Source organism: Canis lupus, chromosome 19 (assembly GCF_048164855.1).
Source record: "Canis lupus baileyi chromosome 19, mCanLup2.hap1, whole genome shotgun sequence".
In the NCBI taxonomy this organism is placed as follows: domain Eukaryota; kingdom Metazoa; phylum Chordata; class Mammalia; order Carnivora; family Canidae; genus Canis; species Canis lupus.
This window is the reverse complement of record NC_132856.1, coordinates 11,984,267-12,003,852: the sequence shown is the minus strand read 5'-3', so window position 1 is coordinate 12,003,852 and position 19,586 is coordinate 11,984,267. Positions and strand designations below refer to the sequence as shown.

The 19,586-nt window shown below is 39.6% G+C and overlaps 1 protein-coding gene and 1 long non-coding RNA gene across 8 annotated transcripts in view; one reads left to right on the top strand and one right to left on the bottom strand.

The window, feature by feature from the left end:
• Positions 1-19,586, top strand: part of GRM7 (glutamate metabotropic receptor 7) — an 849,841-nt gene that overhangs the window by 642,343 nt on the left and 187,912 nt on the right. The window lies entirely within an intron of this gene.
• LOC140611228 (uncharacterized) overlaps positions 1-19,586 on the bottom strand; it is a 28,960-nt gene that overhangs the window by 8,965 nt on the left and 409 nt on the right. The window contains exon 2 of the long non-coding RNA XR_012012519.1: positions 12,138-12,236. This is a non-coding gene — a long non-coding RNA (uncharacterized lncRNA). The remainder of the gene's footprint in view (positions 1-12,137; positions 12,237-19,586) is intronic.

The window sequence follows — 19,586 nt, the reverse complement described above, 5'->3', positions numbered from 1 at the left end:
TCAACGTTTCTGATCCTTATTCTCCATATGTGTAAAATAGGGATACTGATCAATAGTTCAAAGGGTGTTGTGAAAATTAAGAGTAGATGTGAAAGCAAAACATTCAAGAGATGTTAGTTCCTGTTCCTTTGAAACACAAGTGCAGTATTAGATGGAGAAGAAAAAAGGAAACACATTTTCTCCTAACTAAGGGTTTCTCAACTTAAGGACTATTGAGTCAGCTCATTCTTGGGGGGGGGGTGGGGATGGGGAGACCGAGATTTGTTCTCTGTATTGTAGGAGGTTTAGCAGTATCCCTAACCTCTACCCAGTAGATGCCAGTAGTGCCCTTTCCCCTGGTTGTAACAATAAAAATGCCTCCAGGGGATCCCTGGGTGGCACAGCGGTTTGGCGCCTGCCTTTGGCCCAGGGCGCGATCCTGGAGACCCGGGATCGAATCCCACGTCGGGCTCCCGGTGCATGGAGCCTGCCTCTCCCTCTGCCTGTGTCTCTGCCTCTCTCTCTCTCTCTCTCAGTACGTGCCTATCATAAATAAATTTAAAAAAAATTAAAAAAAAATGCCTCCAGATGTTTCCTGGGAGGCAGAAATCACTAAGAAGTTCTGTCTTAGCTCTTTATCTGTGATTTTAAGACATTAAAGGATAAAATAAGACTAAGAAATCAATACTTGCTAATACTTTATCAAACTAGCATCAAAATGGACACAAAATATTACCTAGTCATAATGGTTATCTGTTTTGATAATTCCTCAGAATTATGAAGAAGTCTCATAGTGCTATTAGGCACTAGCAAGGGAAGCTGGCACACCACCTGAAGAAGTCACATGCAATGGATAATTTAGCTACATGAAAGGATTAGATTCTCAGGCTTGAAAGACCATATGCTCTCAGGCTTACTTATCTTCTAGATCTTACTGAACTAGGGCCAGATGTTCCCTGTTGCATAAACTGGGAGGCAGTGACTCTTTCATGAGACAGATATAAAAATTAGATGGTTAGTTCATTCATTTGTAGAGAGAAATAAAATCATCAATGCCACCTTCATTCAAATTGGTGTGACTAGTACAGTTGATCCTTAAAACAATAGTAGGGGACGCCAGATTTCTGAAGTTATCTAGTGAGTATGCAATGAGAACAAAAGGCATGCACTGCAGAACTGGAGCATTGGATGACATCAAGCCACCTGATCCCCATGTATGAACCCAACAGTAGGGATGTGAGGGGTGTGTACTAGAGAGGCACTTGTGAGTTCTTTGATGGGTATTGCCAACATTTGTCTCAGCAATCTCTTTTCTTTGTTTCTATTGATGACTAAGCCTCCTTTGTAGTGACACGACATTTTAACATTTTTCCATTCAGATTTAACCTGGTCATATTTAACTTAGAGCTTTGGTATTTGCATTGAGATGCCTTAGTGAATTTCCTGTTTTATAAGAGGACCTTAATTTTAGGTTACTGCAAGGCACCTCTTTGCAGACCCCATTCCCTACCCACCACCTCTATGTGACCAGCCTCACTGGATTATACTGATTCTGCCCAAAATTTCTTTCCCAGGCACAGCTATGGCAACTTTCTCACTCTGTGATTCTCTTGGCAACATGGTCACAAGGCATAAGACAAGAGACAGTGGACATGTCAGGGCTGCATAAATCACACTGAGACTCCAACTCTCCTGTTTCCTTTACTTTTGGTAAAACTGAGGCAGAGCCTACAAGAGTTTCGTTGTCGTTTTATGTTTGTTTTAATTTCACAGAAGTTGCTTTGCACTTGCTTTACATGTAGTTAGTAAACATTAATAAACATATATAGAATGGAGAACAAATTGTATAAATTAATGCTTTGTTTTGTTACAACAGTAGTTATTTATTGATACTAGTGCTGCCTATTTTTAGGGCTTTTATGGGTCAGGATTAGCATTTTGCATGAATTATCCTAATTCATCTTAACAGTGGTTCAATAATTCAGAATTTCTTTTATCTTCAGATTTTAAGTTAAGTAGCTGTCCCAAGCTTACCTAGCTGACATGTGACAGAGGTGGGGTCTGAACAGGTGCCCAAATGCAAATTTAAGATGATTCAGGACCTTTGCAGCTAAGAAAAGAACAGCTTGGTGTGGTCCTTTCTTCAGAAAGAGGTCTCACAGTCTTCCCCTGGGAGAGCCTTTGCAGCATTTCCAAGGAGTGAGGGAATCCTTACTATGCCAGTGGAAGTTATACAAGATCAAACCCTGGGTGGAGATAACTCTAAGTTAATATGGATCCATATATTATATGAATATGATATATAAGTGGATAGTTCCATTTGATAGCACCTGTGTAAAGTGCATCAGAAAGCATCATGAAAAAGCTTTCTCATTCTTCCTGGAATGGCCGGGGTGCTCCCTGTAACCTTATGTAATTCAGGCATGGTAGGCTTTAAGCAGGAACATAAAGGTGCCAGCCACAGTGTTCTTTCCTGTCTCCCTAGGAAAAGACTGCACATCTAAGATTCCTCTTCCTGACTTTACCTTGCTCCTGTCATGAAGCCATTAACTCATTGACATTAAAATGCTAAGAAAAATACCTCAGAAAAGTCCAACCTCAGAACCAGTTGGACTTTTCAAACGTCAAAATTATAATATTGCAGCTGCCAGCTCTGGTTTCCTATAGCTTATGTTTTGGCTAAAAGACCCACATCAGCCAATAAAACCCTGAGAAGCCAGGAGAATTCAAAATTATAGCTGTCCAAGTATAAATTAGTAAGATGATTTTCAGTATATGGAAAATAAGTTTCATGTAATACCTCTGAATGTAAGTTAATGAAATAGTTTTTAATTTTCCCTAGTGAAAAATGGACCTCTGATTAATGTTAAGATTTAGATGACTATTTTTAACATTAGTCCTTTTTTTAAAAAATCATTAAAAAAACTGCCATTCATGACTCTCATTCATGTAATAATTTTGAGCACTTTCCCTCTATTAACCCACTTAATTGAATCTTCGCAGAACTTTGCTAAGGAGACATTATTCTCAGCCCAGTTTTTCACTTAAGGAAACTAAGGTCTGGAGAAATTAAGTGCCTCCCTCAGCTAAAAAGTGACAATCTGAATACTTCAACCCAGTTTTTTTCTTGCTATAGATATGCTACTCTTCATGAAACCAAGCTACTTCTCAGAGTGTAAAAGTGTTTAATAATGAAACTGTTATTTCGCCATTATATTTCCCTTCCTTTTGAAAATTGATATACTTATTTGTAACCTGGGCTGAGTCTAGAGCCTTTGTTGTTACATAAAATGTATAATATTACTTTAATATCCAACTCAAATAACAGCATTCATTTACTCTGGGTTACCTGGGATAGGGATCAGAGAGGCCATAGATAACTCCAATTACCAGTGAAGCAAAATTAGGATCATTTCTTGATGGCCCAGGAATCATTCGATTATTTTGTGCTTGAGTAATATTGGCATTTGTATTTGTTGGCATGTGCTGCCATAACAAAATTTCACAGAACATATGCTTTACACAACAGGAATTTATTTCTCATAGTTTAGGAAAGTGAGAAGTACAAGATAAAGGTGCTGGCCCACTTTCTCCTGGTGAGAGTCTTCTTCCTGGCTTGCACATGGCTACCTTCATGCAGTATCCTCACATGGCAGAGAGAGAGCACGCTGGTGTCATTTCCTCTTCTTATAAGGACACTGATCCCATTATGAGGCTTTGCCCTCATAATCTCCTCTAGTCCTAATTATCTACAAAAGGCCCACCTCTAAATGCTTTCACACTCAGTATTAGGACTTAAACATATGAATTGGTAGGGGTGTGTGTGTGGGGGGGCAAATTCCAATCTATAGTTGCACTTGAGACATATTCATCAGTAACAATTACCTATAAGCAGTATACAACCTACTCTGCAACTTAATGGCTCAAAACAAGCTACATTTATTATGCCCATGAATCTGTAACTTAGGCAAGGTTAGGGGCAGAAAGCTCAACTCTGCTTTACTTTTGTTATCAGCTGGAGCAGCTCAATGACTGAACCCTGGAATCATCTGAAGCCTCATTCATTGACTTAGCTGGTAGTCTTCTGGCTAGAGACCAAAGTTCTACTCCATGTGAGCATATCTATATCCCTACCTGTGGGCTAGGTTGTGCTTCCTCAAAGTATGGCTGCTGGCTGCTAAGGGGCAAGCATCCTAAGAGTAAAACTGAGAGACAAGTGGAAATTATTTTGGGCCTAAGGCTAAGCTTGAGGAAAAAGCATAGCATCATTTCCACCAAACTCTGTTGGCTGTCGCAATCCTAATCCCCACCCAGATCCAAGAAGAGGAAACACAGGCCTTATGTCTCATAAGAGGAGTACATGACATGGATCATCTTTGGAACATATCATCTTCCCATAAGAGCTTGGTAATCTGATTATTCATGGTTGCTAGAACCCTGAAGAAAAGGTAAGAACACAAGAAGGAGGCAGGCAAATACCTGTTGAACTAATAGGTTTAAGAGCCACTTTTGTGGTTAGCCATGCATGTGTCTGGTTTAGGCACAGAAGAGTCCCATTTTACTTTATTAATCCACTTAATTTCTGATCTTCCTCACATCACTTAGTTCTAAATTCTGTCTTCTTTATGTCCCATATTCAAATGACTCTCTGGATGTAATAAAACACCACCATGGGACTCTTAACATTTGTCCATTCAGATAAAATGCATCTAAAGCCCAGAATCAACTGAGACTGACCCCAATGCAAATTCACGTTCTATGGATTATTTCCCAGGGTGGATGAGGGTGTGAAAAACATGTTTCCTAGGCCCAATTCATAGCTTGCCCTTGTCTGAGGCTTTTGCTGTTACATAGACAATTGAGCTATAATTGTAGCGTTCAGATTCCCATTTTAAATAGATTTCATTCCCTGGGGGAAATCATCCCAATGGCCTACTTTCCAGAGTGGGACATCAGAAATGTTCCTGTCAGCACATAATATTGCACTTGATTGTAAAGGCAACTTGAGTTTCCACATCTTTGCTTCTCATCTCTCCAGTATGTTTAAAACTTGGGGATTTCCCTTCCTAACATATTCCAGATTCTATTTTTCTCTCACCCCTGTGCCCCTCCACATTCTGAGTAGTAGGTGGGTTCTGACCCTGGTTTCATTTTTCCTGAAGAAGACAGGAGGAGGTGGGAGGGTTACATTGATAATAGGATGATTATCCAGCTGTGGTGGGTGGAAGGAAGTATCCGGCCAAAAATTCAGGTGTGCAAAAAATTATTTTTGAATTAATAAACTTATATACTCCTAGTTTGGGTCCCATTTCACTGGGTGTTAGAACCTGATGTCAAGCAGGCAAAAGTCTCTCTGCTTCCCATATTTTCCTAGATTTCCAGTGACATATGGACAATGACCTCAGAGCAGTGGTGGTGGTTGGGTGTGGCCTCAGTCCTTGATCATCATCCCTGTACAGAGGATACTCTTCCCATCTGTGGGTTCATGCCTGAGGAACCTTACCATGAGATATACTTAGGCCTACCCTCCTTTAGATACTGCTATTTTGGGGGATCCCTGGGTGGCTCAGTGGTTCAGTGCCTGCCTTCAGCCCAAGGCGTGATCCTGGAGACCCAGGATCAAGTCCCACATCGGGCTCCCAGCATGGAGCCTGCTTCTCCCTCTGCCTGTGTCTCTGCCTCTCTCTCTATCTCTCTATGTCTATCATGAATAAATAAATAAAATCTTTGAAAAAAAAGATACTGCTATTTCCCCTTAGAGATAAAAGAAGCACTGAGCTGCCCTCGAGCCATTTGAAATACCTAGGAACTCAATGGGGATAATGCTATTCATCACTTTCCTGAATAAAAGTAATTTAAGGCTCCCTAATTCTCAATGAATCAGTGGAGCTGGATGAAACCCTCCAGAATCCCACCGGCTTCCATAGGTGACATGGACATTTATGTTCTCTGATTCCTTCTTCACACTGGAGTGTGGAACCCACTGTCTCACCCTTGGACTTTATTCAGGGAAGCCGTTTATACGGGGTTATTACTGCCTTTCCCCTCTAGATCATCTTGGAGGTCCATAAACCTATTCAGGTTTGACTTGGAATCAAAGCTTCTGGAATCTTCATCGAGCCTAGTGATAAATAGAAGAGGGTGGGATAGACTGGCTCTTTCTGATCAAATTCATTTTTACATGACTTGTCCTTAGCTTTTGAAACCCAGAAAATTTAAATCTCCTGTAATGTTGTACCCTTCCTTCCTTATGTACGAATAAAATCAACTTAAAAAAAAAAAAATCTAAGGTTTGGAAACAGAAACAGGCCAAAAAACAGCAGTTACAATTTCTTGTGCTACTTTCCCCACTTAACCCATCCTCCCAGGATCCTGAAGTGTCCTTGGCCTTGTATTCCCATGTATAGCATCTTATCTGCTCCTCTGTCTCTATCTGGAGACCCAAAGCTGCTGGCCCTCAGTGCTATAAAACCTATCCTCCTCTCCATCTCCTTTGGATCATTTTACTGAGTCCCCACCAACAACTATATACACATGCATGTACTTGGCAGTCAGAAATTTCCTTTTCAAACATTTCTGGGCTATGGTCACATTCAGTACTTGTAAAATGTTTTTAGTTCTCAATTTCCATTCTTTGGATTTATAGAAAATGACTCAGAGAGTTCTTGTAATGTGTCAAGTTTACAAGCCAATAAATGAGAGGATGGCCTCTGAAGTTCATTGCTATAGACTGAACTGTATCCCTCTAAAATTCATATCTCAAAGTCCCAGATGCCGAGTATTTGAAGATGGAGCCTTTGGGTGGTAATTAGGGTTAGATGAGGTCGTGAAGTTGTGGTTCTCAAGATGGGATTAGTGCCCTTGTAAGAAGAGAAAGAGAGACCAGGCCTCTCTTCCTGCCATGTGAGGACACAGCACAAAGGCAGATGTCTGTAAGCCAGGAAAAAGACTCTCACCAGAAGTCAATGGGCCAGAACCTTGATCTTAGATTTCTCAGGTTCCCTAAGTGTGAGAAAATACATTTCTGTTGTTTAAACCACAGTCATTGACACTTTGTTATGGCAGATGGAGCTGACTAATACCCAAATTCTTCTCTGCTGAATGCTCTGGAATCTTAATTCAAATGCAGTGAGAATCCTGTATAGCTTTAAAGGAGAGATTCTGAGTGGGAAGGGACTCTCATCCTTTTGCATTAGTATAGAGTATACCTTTTAGTAAATGTTAAAGCTCATAATGCCTACACTTGTGTATTCTCCAGGTAAAGATTACATATAGAGTTATTAATGATAGTTATTACAAATAAAATATATTTTTTAAAATAGGAAAAATGTTTCTATGTTCACATGTTGTTTTTTTTTTTTTCCGCTTATCACATTTTCTTCCCATATTTTCTCATGAGAGAGCTATTTGTCATCAATTATTTCCTGGAGTGCCTTTAAACAAAGAGGTAGGTCAGAGAAGGGAAAGGAATAGTTGACATATAGAAGGTGTTTTTTTCCAATATGAAATTGTCCCATTCTCTCTCCTCCCCTATATCCTAATTAAACCTTGAAACCACCTGAGCAATTTCCTTAGTTACCTGTAACAGGTAGAGCCTAAGAGAACCTGAAGTGTTATTCTGGTCTTGTGTACTCCATTCTGCTGTACTGGACTTTATAAGAACAATGTGGTGAGCAAAGCATTTTTGAGCTGATAGCAGGGTGCACTCCTGCTGTATTCTCTTGTGTGCATGAAAAACCAGAAGCTAATAGCACTTAAATAATAAATGTGCCATTTGACAGCATTTGTCATTGAAATTTGAGGGAAATAAGCAAATCTGGAAAAACTGCAGGGGGACTCCTTTCCTGACCATGGAACCATTGGAAAAAAGTATTGGGGAAAAGGGAGGAATTTTTTTAGGATCCCCCAATTTTTTTAGGAACCATTGGAAAAAAGTATTGGGGGAAAGGGAGGAATTTTTTTAGGATCCCCCAAGGATTAGAAAGGTATGTTATGTAATTCTGGCCTTTCTGGCTGTCATAATCACATTGTCACATTAGCAGGTGATTGGATTGGGGAGATACTGGGGAATAAAGGACTTAGTCATGGAAATGCAACGATGGGGAGACAGAGGTTTCTAGGAATTTTTCTGGCTTTCAGAACAATAAAGGATAGCTAGGGGTGATTATCTTAGCACAGTGTTCTGGGTTCTACTGCCAATGCTTTTCCAGGGCAGTAAACTCTAGGTGTCTCTCTTCTTCCATCCTGCTCTCATGGAGGTCAATGAAATGCCAGTAGGCTATATGGAGTTTAGTTTGGATCTTAAGTGAATTCAGGCGATGCTTTGAAGCACTGCTCACTGTTTCTCAGAAGTAATCATGAGCTGTGGGTTATTAAGTCTTTTGGTGTTATTCAAAATGCAGCTTCATAATCCCAGCCAAAGTGGATTGAATCAGAATCTTTAGGAATGGAGTTTGGGAAACTGAATTTTTAGGGAGAGTTGGAAAATTGCTATGTACTAAGATTGAAAAAAAAATCCTGGGCATTTCAATGTCTAGTACAGTGCCTATTTCTTAGTAGTCACAAAAATAACTAGTGCAGTGAATTAACACATCCGATTATGTAGCATAGTTTGTTACTCAGGATAGTATTAAATTAATCTTGTTAAGTAAATGTTTAAGAGAGCTTCTGAATGAAAGAATCTATCTATCCACTCAAATAGCTAGCCGTCTATCTACACACATTCATTCAACTTCTAGGATTTGGTAAGGCAGAAAAACCACTGGAAGGAGAGTCAGTAATATGAATTACAGCTGAAAGACAAAGACCTGAGTTATAAGAAAAGGGATGCAGGACAAAAGTGGCAGCAGAGAAATGAGGTAGAAACTAGACTTGCCTTACGGCCCTCCATGTGCCCTGCATGAATAGCCAGAGCAGTCACTTAATCAGCAATAGCAGAGAGGATATTGCTGGAGCTGTTGGGGCTGAGTTGGAGTGACACTGAAGTACAAATGTGAACATGAGCCAGATATGGTCATCCAGAGTATTCATGGCAGGAATAGTAGTAGATGGGGCTGAATGAGCAGTAGAAGTAGGTCCTATAATTAAGACTTGCTCTCTTCTATCAAAGCTTCTGACCATTCCCCCTCATCCAGATCTCCAAGAGTTTTAGGAGTGTACTTACAGCACTATTTGAAATTTAGGGGATACAGGAGAGAAAGCAAGACAATGACAACAAAGATGATAAAGAAAATCTGCAATGTTGTTGAGTACTTCTTTACCTCACGCTCTCGAGCCAATCTGGAGGTAGAATAAGATCCAAGACCTTGGGATGCCTGGGTGGCTCAGTAATTGAGCATCTGCCTTTGGCTCAGGTCGTGATCCCAGGTCCCAGGATTGAGTCTCACATCAGGCTCCCTGCAGGGAGCCTGCTTCTCCCTCTACCTATGTGTCTTTCTCTCTCTGTGTCTCTCATGAATAAATAGATAAAATCTTAAAAAAAAAAAAAAATTCCAAGACCTCTTCTGATCCCAATAGTGGAATTTATAAAGAGGCTTTACCTTGGAATCTTATTGCTGAAAATCAAGTAAAAGCTTTCTCAGCACATTTTTGCCATTTTAATTGTAATCCATGCTTATTCTGGGAAATTTAAAAAAGTAAACAAAAAGAAACTTTTAAAATAATGCCTGACTCTACCTCAGTGTGCATTTTGGCATTTTTTTCTTTGGTCTGCTTGCTGTATACATCCTAGATGGCTATTGCCATTGTGTATGCATGGTTTCCCATTTCACCATTTTGTTTCATCTAACTTTGCACAGTAATCTGTTACTGCATGGTTTTGATAAACAGTATAGCAGAGGTTTAGAGCATGACCTCTCTCTTGGTATGAGTCACATGTCCACAGCTCAACCCAATAAATCTAGGGATTATTTCTTTAGGACAGAGCAGAGTTACTCTGAGTGGATTCCATTCTAGAGCAGAATCACTGTCAAGGTCATTAACATTATAGAGACTCTCAGTATATACATATTGCCCAATTTTCTTGCTCCATGACTTTCTGCAGACTTTCCTCGAGTTCTCATACCTTGGTTAGCCCACTGTCAGAGTGATGCTCTGGACTTCAAACACCTCTGCCTGATGCTCAGGATTGATCTTCCTGCCTTCATGTGTGCTCCCACCCTCCTTTGTATGTTTCTAATCAGACTCTGGATCCTGATACTTCTGCTCAGTGCTATCCTTAGGATGTCAAATTCTGGCATGACAAGAATAATTATGGTCATTCTCAAAACCTTAATCTAGGGAATAAATAGACTGAGTTTTACAATTAGGATCAGTAGGAATTAGGTTCTTGAGAGCAATGAGAATGGTTGATTTACCTCTACCACGTAAACCATACAGCCTCACAAAAGCTCTCAAAATCTAGAGGGAGTCCCAATCCTGAAGGGAGAACAAAGTTTCCTGATATTTATCGAGTGTCTGTTTAGTGATTGACTGCCATCTTCTACTCTGCCTGTTTGGAATCAATAGGAGACTTAATGAAGTGAAAATGAAATCAATATTTAATTCCCCCAGGGAAGAGATACTTCCATGGCCTAAGTCACCTGCCAACTTCTCCCAATTCCAAAGGGTAATAAGAGCTGGGCCATCTCAGTCTCACAAGGAAGACTTAAACCTATAATTTCTTCCCTAGTGATTTCCTGCATTCCTACTATGCATCAAGTGCTGTGAGTAGTACATTTTATCACATTCACACAATGATCCCAACAAGTGATTTGCTAACTAAATGTTAAATGTGGGGCATATAGAGTGCTAAATACGTTAAATATACTATATTGTTTAAGCCTTATTGCCACACTTTGAGATATGTCACTGATTCTACAGATCAAGGAACAAAAGCACACAGATATGAAGAAACTTGCCCTGTTCCAATATTACAGAGGTAGGATTTGAACCCATATCTGGCTAATTCCACATTTTAGGTGTTTTACCACTGTTTATTATCATCTCCCATTTCACAGATGTGGAAATGGAGGCTCAGAAATAACATGACAGGCCACACACAGCTAATCAATGGCCCCTTGTACTTTCTTTCACCTTCAAAAGTTCCTTTGATGTATGAGGTAGAATTTCAACTGTCTCATTTGTCCTATTTATTAAGGAGCTACAGTGAATAAGACACCATAGTCAGTCTCTAGGGAATCTGTACTTCAAGACAGAATCCTCATCCTTACAGAATGTATGACCTAGTTAATGGAAGTATGACAAGGGCACACACAGCATAACATGTGGGAATCCAGACATAGCTTATGTGGTGAAACCCCTGAGCTACCTTTGGCTAATAGGAACAGAAATCCAAGATTCAGATTGACAGAAACCATAGGAAATGTATTTCCTTACATATTGTGAAGACTGCAGACAGGGTGGTTTGGGGGCTGGTTCATTCAGCATCTCAACATCTGCATAAAGATGCAGATGTAGATCATTCTTTCCCTGTTTCCACTCTTCCACTTTTGTCTTTCTAAGAGTGAGAAACATTTCCCAGATGTTCCCCCACAGATCCCTGAGCATCTTTGGCCAGAATTGCATAATATTCGTCCCCCAGATTATTTATGTCTAGTAAATGGAGCAAACATAACTGATTTAGAGGATTCCTGGGACAGGCATGCAGGAGCTCGAGGAGGATGGATATCTATTATTAAATCTATTATTAAATATATATAGTGCTTTACTAATGAATCAGACCCAAGTAGTTCTAGGGGCCAGCTCATGTGACCACTGTTGGATGTGGGAATGCCTTGGAAGCCACAGGCAGCACATAGGAAGCTCAGAAACATGAGAACAAAAAGCACTTATATAACTATCTCTTTTGGGACTCACCTGGACTCACCTAGAACAGTTCAAATGACGCCTCTGCTATTTCTCCCTGTGTGCTCTTGGGAAAATTGCTTAACCTCCATGCATTCTATTTCTTTGATTGCATAGTAAGATTCTTTATCACACATTAAAGATTTGAACTCTCTACTCTCCATGTCCAAGGAGCCCAACAATAAATATCCCTCTAAGCATCAAATAGAACAGAAGACATCCATTCGGAAATTTTTCTCAATAAAGATATTGTGTAAGATTATCCAAACTGCAGAGGGTCAAAGGGAGTTTAAATCCAGTCAGGTTTCACTCACCCAGCTGTGCATCTTGGCAGATGCTTGTACCATCCCAAGAAAGGCATCATCCCACAGGGATATCATCACTTGCCATGTGAAAAGTCTAGGCGTCAGCATCTGCACAGGGAGAGTAATATCTTTTAAAAATTGGCACCAAGCGCTATGTGGCTTAGCAGCAGCCCAGCAAATCAAGATGCTCACAGTGAGAAACTGGTGCTTCTCTGCTGGGCCTTCATGGGAGACAACGTGCAGAAATGGTAGGCACATGGTTTTAATCCTTCTTTGCAGCCCAGAACCTAGTACCAAGAAGGTATGACAGCTATGAGCATGGACTGGGGAAATTTAATGTTGGGGCTTTCACCCCAAGTTGGCTTCTTTGTTATTGTTTTAGTTTGTGCTTCTGAGCTGAGGGTTTGAGGGCAGGTGGCTTTTTGGTAGATGATCCTGGGAAGCATGGTAAGGTGATAGGGAACAGAAGAAAGCTGATACTGATTATCACTGTTGGCAACTTGGCCTTCATTCTACCAGGGATCATATGAAGGACTTTACAGGAAACAACTTAGAATTGTCTCACTAAGGAACAAAAACTTGGGTATTTAATCTAATGACTCCTACTTCCCATAGATGATGGTTGATCTGGGGAATGTGGTAGTCAACTAGAAAACCTCCTAGTTATTATCCCTGCATTCTAGCATTTGTGTCCTTGTGTGGTCTCTTCTCATGGTGTGTCAGGATCAGTCTGTGTGACCAGTAGAATATGGCTGAATGATGGCTTGCTAATTCTGATGGTAGATTATTAAAGACATTATGTCTTTTGCTTTGTTTTCTCTCTTGCGTCACTCACTTGGGGAAAGCCAGATGTCACTCAGGAAGCCAGGTGCAGAGGCTCATGTGGTTCCTGTTGGCTTCCTGCCCAGAGCCATGTGAGTCAGTAATCTTGGAAGTGGATCCTCCAGCCCAAGTCAAACCTCCAGATGACTGTAACCCTGGCCAACACCTTGATGCAGTCTCATGAAAGAATCTGAGACCATATCAATAAGCTTTTCCCAGGTTCCTGACTCTCAGAAATTGTGTGAGATAATAGAGTACCTAAGTTCAGGGTAATTTGCTGTGTAACAGTAGTAACCCATACGTGGCATCAACTACCTAACACTTCTGAGCTGTTTCTTGCGTGGGCCAGGCAAGCTCCTGTGGCCTGAAAAAGTCATCAGGAAGAGGGGCACAGGTGACTGAGGAAGGAAGTTTATAGCATGTACTGCAACTGTCCATGGAAGCTGCAGGTGACCTCTATAGAGGATGTGTCAGGACAGGTCACAGCCATGCCAGCTGTGCAAATGAGCAGGATCATTCATGCCTCTGAGCTTCAGTTTTCTCTCCTCTTTCTGCCCACTTCTCTTCTCCACTTTCCCATTTTTTCTCCTTTCTTCCTATTCCCTGATGGACTGATCTTTGAAGACATCTATCTTCTTGTTTAAAACCAGGGTTCTGGGGCGCCTGGGTGGCTCAGTAGAGTAAGTATCTGACTTTGGCTCTGGGCATGATCTCAGGGTCTTGGGATGGAGCCAGTGTCAGGCTCTTGCTTAGTGGGCCATTTGCTTCTCCCTCTCCTTCTGCTCCTCCCTCTCCCCGCTCCTTCATGTGCATGCATGTAGTCTCTTTCTGTCAAATAAATAAATAAAATCTTTAAAAATAAATAAAACCAGGGTTTTTACCTAATCTGTCCCACCTTTGTTACTTTCTTCTTTTTGTCCATTCATTTCCAGTTATATTGACCTCTCTGCTGTTCCAAGCACACACAAGATATGCTTTTCACTCAGCTCTTAGTACTAATTGTTGTCTTGCTTGGAACACTTTCCACCTGTAACTCCCTCACATTCTTCAAGTCTTTGTTCAAATATAGTCTCAGTAAGGTGTATCCTGATCATCCTTTTTTTGCAGAGAATCTATGCTTCACTTTGCTACTGAAATGGAAGATACCGTAAGTTCAGTAGAATTTTTAGAAAAGCCAGATATTCGTTTTTTTTTTAACATAATTGAATTCCCTGTTAGTCACCACAAAGGGATATTGAATATTTAATTGTATTTATAAATCTGAAGTTCAGGAAAAGTTAATCAGAACATACACATTTTGGAGTAGTATGTTTGAAGGATATTTGAATCATTGGGATCATGATGTTACTGAGGGACAAGGGTGGGGGACTGGGGGGATGAACAAATATAGAGAAGAAGACCAAGAACTGAACACTGAGGTAAGCCAATTTCAAGAAGCTAAGAAGAAGAGAGAGAAGTCAACAAAGAAACTGAGAAGAATAAAACTAATGGGCAGGAGAAAAACCAAACTCTCATGTTGACCTGGAAACCAGTGTACTAAAATGCATGAAGAAGAGAGTGACAAGCTGTGGAAGATCCTGCTTAAAGTTAGTGGGAATATATGATTTGTTATCAAAACTAAGACACTTGGAAAAATAAACATAAGCCCCAGGTTGGGAAGCAGTTTTAAAATAGAACTATGTTGGGAAGCCATGGCCATGTGGTCATAAGTTAAGTAAGATGAGGAATGAGAATTGACAGATTTAGCAATGTGAAGGCTGGTGTGGAAATGCAGATAGCGCAGGGTAGGGAGTTGGGAGAGTGGAGTGAATTGGATAGTGTCCCCCCAAATTCATGTCTGCTGGAACATGAGAATGAAACCTCATTTGGAAATAAAGTCTTGGCAAATATATTAAGTGAAGGATTGAGGTGAAATCAGACTGGAGCTTAAATCTAACAAGATGAGAGGATGCAGAAAAAGGCACTCATGTGAAGACAAAGATGTCTTGATGTGAAGATGATCACGTGAAGACAAAGGCAGAGATGGGAGTTAGGCTGCTCCAAGCCAAGTAATGCCTGGGATGGCAAGAAGCTGTCAAGGAAGTCAAGGAAGGATTCTCCTCCAGAGCCTACAGAGAGAGCCTGGCCCTACCAATATCTTAATATTACATTTTTGGTCTCAAGAACTGTGAGTGAACAACATTCTGTTGTTTTAGGTTGCATTGTGTTTTGAGACAGTGTTTTGCAGCCCTGGAGATTAATAGAGGAGGTAAAAAGCAAACTGCAAATGAGTTTAAGAAAGAATAGGAGGTGAGAAATTGGAGGTAGATGGTATGGAAGATTGCTCCTAAACTGTCTTATGAACTGATTACCTATGTTGAAGGGCAAGGGTTTTTTTTTTTTTTTTAATATTTTGATCTATTGCATAATGTTATTTCTATAAAATGGAAATAGACAAATTACTCTAAAAATGAAATAAAGAACCCAAAACATGCAGCAACAAAAAATGAAAAATTTTAAAAAGGATAATAAAACCAGAGTTCTTGACAGTCAGCCCAGGTGAACCCTGAAGGACTGATGAATCTTTGATTTTTATAAGAAGCTGTTTTCAGAATTGAGTGTTGGAGTCTCTGGCTTGAGGTGAACAACAGGGTCAATTCCAGTAGATTCATGAGACTTGGGAGAGTAACTCAAAATAATGAAATAAATGAAATGAATAAAATAATAAAATAAAATAAAAAATAGTAAATAAATACACGGAAAGGCAAATGGGTTGGTTCAGTTTAAACCCTAGTCTCAATGCAAGAGGCCCCAGGCACTTGCTTTTCATGTCAAGTAGCCCACCCCCCCAATAGCTTCAGACTTGAGGTCAGTTGCAGGAAATGCATTGGAGATCTGATCATGCAGGCCCTGTGCTATCAGAGGTTATTCCTCAAAGAATTCCTCAAAGAATGCTTATTCCTCAAAAGGTTATTCCTCAAAGAATGCTTAAGCTTCCTTTCCTCTAGAACTCAGGCAGGAGGGGAAAGTGGCCCAGGGAGGGATCATTTTCCTGTAAATGCTTCAACCAAGTGTGCAGATGTCCATTGTTAGAGGAGAAAGTCTGTTGCTTTTGACAGATTCTTAGAGGCCCCCCAAGTGTGAGAACTACTGATCAAGGCTGGTATGCTATGCAATTTGTATCAACAGGGCAGAAAATAGAGCTTTAGCTAATGGGTTTTTTTTTTCCCCAAAACTAGTCTTGGCAAGATGAAAATAGTATTTGGAAGGAATATGCTTGGAGGCAGTGTCTAAAATTTAACTGCATTTAAGCTTATCTTCTTGATCCTACTGGTTCCATGACTTTAACAGGAGTTTCTGCCCATGTCATTAATGCATTTTGATACCTGGGCTTCTCCGTGGCCCTCCTTGGCTGTTACTGCCCCTGAGCCAGAGCGCCCTGCCCCCTCCCTGGCTGGAGAAAGTATATTAGTAAATGTACAGGCTGAAAAATGCCAAGGTTTAATTTAATAAGCTCTGTTGGTTGATGAAAGTGTAAGCATATTAGCAGTTTTTGTAGTATTGGCAAAATTATATTCAATTCAGTAAATATTACTGAGTACCAGCTAGATGTCAGATTCAGGGCTTATAAAGCATTGCAATGCTCCAAAGCAACCAAAAAAAGAATTTAATGTGATGAAAGGAATGTACGATTAAATACAGCTTAATCGTGTTTTGAGGATTCAGAAGGAATATCAGCTGTTCTTAGGAACATTATTTATCATAGATCTTGTTTTTCTTCTTTTTTTTTTTTGTTCTTTTTCTAACAAAATCAAGTAAATAGATGCTAGGTAAACCTGGGTTACTAAGCAGGTTATCAGAAGAGGGACTTGGCAAATAGGATGTGATTTTAGGCTTGACTGCAGCTAATAAAAGAAAAAGTGAATTTTTGCTCCACTGTGCCTTTGTATTTCAGAGAGGAACTCACAGCAGCCTCCACCCCCAAACTAACTGTCCATTTGCCAAATGATGCAAAATCTGGTTCCTCTTCATGGACCTCTAAAATTAACTTTCAGATGGTTGATTCTTATAGATGAGAACTGGGATTCTAAATACTCAAAGGCCATAGAACATGTCTGTTGAGGTGATTTATTGTGTCCAGATCAACAGGAAACTGGGGGTGCACGGTAGCTGGGTAGACCACACCACTCTTCCCCAAGCCTTTTACCCTAACATTTATTTCTCTGGTCTCTGGCAAAGTTTTATGCAAGTTGTGACCAAAAAAAGTCCCTACTACAATCAGCACGTGTCACGCCCTAAAAAAGAAAATTTGCTTTTTGCCTTCAAATCAGGAAGTTCTTCTAAATGTCTTGATGAAGTTTTTCTTGCTTTCTTTAAAGCCAGTCTCTCATCTGTCACTGACAGCCTGGTCAAGGCAAACCACTGGAATGCAAGAGACATTCAATGTTTCCAACTCTAGGGTTTTTTTTCTGCTTAAGAGTTCATTAGAATTGCAAATGGAATTGGCACTGAGTTGAATTTCAAAGATGGCTTGTCTGACTTAATCATTAAAATAAAATATCTTGTGTGTCTCTGTGGCACACTAAAGAAGTACTATCTGTAGCTCTTTATTTTCCTTGATTCCATCAGGTTATAGGGACACCTAGCAATTTAAATAGCATTCGCATACCTAATATCATATTTGTTTCTCTTAATAGCTTTGCAAATGGGTTTTTGTATTATATCCCTATTTTTAAAATGAGTAATTATCTGTAATCAAAAGGCAAATGATAATAGATATTAGCATCTCTATGGAAAAAATGGAACCCTCTTCATTGCTCATGGGGATATGAACTGGAGTGGCTGCTGTGGAAAACAGTTTAGCATTTCTCAAAAGGTTAAAAATAGGGTTATGTGATGACCTAGCACCTTGGCTTCTATGTGTGTGCTGAGGAGAATTAAAAATGTATGGCCACACGGAAACTTGTACGTGACTGTTCATAGTAGCATTGTTCATAATAGTGACACAACCCAATTGTCAGCTGATGTGTGAGTAAACACAATGTGGTATATCCACCCAGCAGGATATTATTTCACAAAAAGATGAAATCCTGATTCATATTACAATAGTGACGGAACTTGAGAACATTATGCTGAGTGAAAGATGCTACATGCACACACACACACACACACACACACATACACACACACACTCTGCATGATTCCATTCATGTGAAATGTCCAGAAATAGCAAATCCATAGAGACAGAAAGTAGAAGAGTAATGACCAGAAATGGAGTAAAAGCTGCATGAGGAGTGACTGCTAATGGGTATGAGGCTTGCTTTAGGAAGATGAAAATCTTCTAGAACTAGTCTGTGGAACAAGTTGGTGAATATATTTAATACATTAAAATATATTTAAAGCCACTGAATGTTCAACTTTAAAATGGCAGATTTTATGACATGCAGATTATATCTCCATTACAAAAAATGTATGAGAAAAGAAAATTAGGAAGCAAGATTACCGAAAAGTGATTTAATTTATCCAGCAAGTGATGCCCATTGGTGGAAGAATGGATTATTTAAAACATTTGCAGCATATTCAGCTTAGAATATTACACAGCACTGAATGAAGCAACTATAACTAGGCGAGGACATGGATAGATCTTAAGAACATATGCAGGTGGGAAGAAAAAGCAAGTTGAGGAAAAATACAGATTGTTCAATATGTTTATAAGACTTAAAAACACATACATTCACTGTGTTAAATAAGAATTTCAACTGAATAAATCTGAAGATCTAATTGGCTTTATTTAATGATTCATGAATCAGCCAGCCAGCATCCCATCTAGAAAATAGAAAGGAGTTCTGCTGAGCTACAATCTGGGAAAGGTTTTTAGAGGCAAAGAAAGAATGGGAAAGGGAAATTATTAGCAAATTATGTAATCTTTTAGGGAAGGTGGCCCTTCTACAGGAACAGAGGGACTCTATCAATAAATTCACTACTGTTGCCCAGAAAATTCCATGTTGTTTGATTAAAGGTAATGTTCCTGGTGGGAGGGGAAAGTAGGGACTTCAGTTATGTTAGGTATTAAGTCTTGGTTTGCTAACATAAGGCCTTCACATACATGCCTCCATTTTGAGCTTGTGGTTCTCATTTTAATGGTTGATATATTTATAAGAGAAAAAAATATATTTAGAATTAAACCAAATGATAGTCATCATAGTGATATGGGTTCAGAGAAAGACAAGAGTCTATCAATATTCCGGTTCTTGAATGACAATATGCTAGAGGTCAATACTTATTACATTATTATGTATTGTAAATCTTCTTTTGTGTATGAATATGATATTTGGGTATACCATCAGAAATTGACATTTTTCTTAGTCAAAAACAGTGAAATATCAGACATTTCCTATTCAAATATTTTTTTTTTAAAGTAAGTAGAAGAATGGAAATTTGGACACACATTTTCTGACACTAAATTTAATATGGTACACACTTTTGGGGCCAGGTTTTGTACCAGCCTTGTTTCTGATATAGTAATATTAACAGTAGCAATAGTGGCCAGCTCTGATTAGATGTCTATTATGGGCTGGGCACTGTGTAAATCTTCACAGCAAGTCAATGATTCATACTTTACAGAATAAATAATGCATTTGTTTTAAGAACTTACCC